At 49.2% G+C, this 1,977-nt stretch overlaps 1 non-coding gene across 1 annotated transcript; it reads left to right on the top strand.

Moving 5' to 3' along the window:
• Nucleotides 1-245: 245 nt before the first annotated feature.
• Nucleotides 246-327, top strand: LOC129400656 (small Cajal body-specific RNA 18). The gene has a single exon (XR_008627845.1). It is a non-coding gene; the product is annotated as a small Cajal body-specific RNA 18 (non-coding RNA).
• Nucleotides 328-1,977: the final 1,650 nt, after the last annotated feature.

Here is a 1,977-nt window from a genome sequence, read left to right as displayed (position 1 = left end):
GGGTGGGCAGTAGTGAGTGACAGTGGTGGGGCCGGTGTGGCAGCATAAGGACCCACCTGACTCCACTCTACAGCCCCCTTCATGAACCCATTTGCCCGCAGTATTGCCCTTATATGATCAGACCCCTTCTATGGCAGGGGCCTGAATGTAATATGACTGGCTAAGTGGAGTGTGGGGTGATGGGAGTCCTGGAGTCAGGGGTGGGGGGAAGGGCAGTGGGGAGGCATCTGCCAGTCTGTGAGTCCTGGTGAATGATGAAGAGACGCTGGGCAATCTGAGTTCTTGAGGACCAAGGATGGAGTGTGTTCTGAGAACCATGTAAGACAGGGAAAAAATAAAATAAAAGGGGCCAGAGTGATAGTACAGCGGGGAGTTTGCCTTGCACACGGCTGATCCGGGTTTGATCCCCGGCAACCCATATGGTCCCCCAAGCACCACCAGGAATAATTAATGAGTGCAAAGCCAGGAGTAACACTTGAGCATCGCTGGATGTGACCCAAAAAGCAATAAATGAATAAATAAATAAATAAACATTTAGGAATCTTTCGCAAAGGTGAGCGCAGCTTGCTGACCACGGCTGCCTGTGCTCAGGGACTGTTCATAAATCTGGGCCCAGAAGTGACCCCTGATGGTGCTCAGGGGACCATGTGGTGCAGGAAATACGAACCAGGATTGGCAGGATGCAAGGCCAGCCCCTTAACCCTGACACTAGCTCTCCAGTCAAATTCGGGGACTCGTAAAAGCATTTAGATGTGTATAAAGATCCACAGGGGCCAGAGATGGAGCTGGGGTAGAAGGCACTGCTTCCATGTGTGAGGGCCCGGGGTTTTCCCCGGGCATCAGGGAAGGAAATGGAAGGAAATGAACCACTTAGCCAGCCACTCACTGGGAAGCGCCAAGCTGCGTCAAAATAATAAATCTAATGTGATAGAACTTAAATCAAAATAGTTAAAGTGGGGGCTAGAGCGATAGCACAGCAGATAGTGCATTTGCCTTGCACACGGCCGACCCGGGTTCTAATCCAAGCATCCCATATGGTCCCCCAGCACCGCCAGGGGTAATTCCTGAGTGCAGAGCCAGGAGTAACCCCTGAACATCATGAGGTGTGACCCAAAAAGCAAAAAAAAAAAAGTTACACTATTTAGCAAGCATGTTTCCCTCAACTACTTGCCAAATCCACCTTTGACCACTGATGACTCTGTCTACTGCCATGAGATTTCCAGTGATGGTAAGGACCATGGCTCCTCTCTGCCCCCACCCCACCTCCCTTCCAACACTTGACACTTCCTCTTTACTGCACTGTACCCCCGCACCATACTACGTGTAGTTTATAAAATCTTCCACTTGGTCCTGGATTGAATGGACAACAGCCAGCCCTAATTTAAGATTAAACCCACCAAAGAAATAAAGTACTTACACTACATATGTCATTAACATCCAGAGTAAGTCCTCTGCCTTCTCTGTGTATATGTAAATCACCCAAGCAACCATAGAATGTATACTTGAAAGAAGCAATTCCTGTTACTTTCAAAATAACCCACTTCACTTCTCTGAGGTGGGCCCCTGCCAGGACCTGGACTGGTAAGGTCTCAACTCCTGCAAAGTTCTAAGTCATTAGTGAATACTCAGGCACTTTCTCTAGTGACTGCCATTCCGTGACCACTAGGCAATGACCAATAGGCATCATTAATGATGGTGTTAAAATGTGGGGCAGTGAGTATAGGGGGCAGGTATGTTTCCAATGATCCTCTGGCTCCCATAGGAAGTTTGGATCAGGTGGAATCACCCTGAGTCTCCAGGAGCCCCCCAACACTGGCATCCATAACAAATTAAAGGTTGGGGCTGGAATGATAGTACAGCGGGTAGGGTGTTTGCCCTGCACACGGCCAACCAGGGTTAGATTCCCAGCATCCCATATGGTCCTACGAGCACCACCAGGAGTAATTCTTGAAGTAATTCTTGAGTGCATGAGCCAGG

This window comes from Sorex araneus, chromosome X, assembly GCF_027595985.1.
Source record: "Sorex araneus isolate mSorAra2 chromosome X, mSorAra2.pri, whole genome shotgun sequence".
Lineage (NCBI taxonomy): Eukaryota > Metazoa > Chordata > Mammalia > Eulipotyphla > Soricidae > Sorex > Sorex araneus.
Note: the sequence above shows the minus strand (reverse complement) of the source record. Positions and strands in the feature narration are given on the sequence as shown.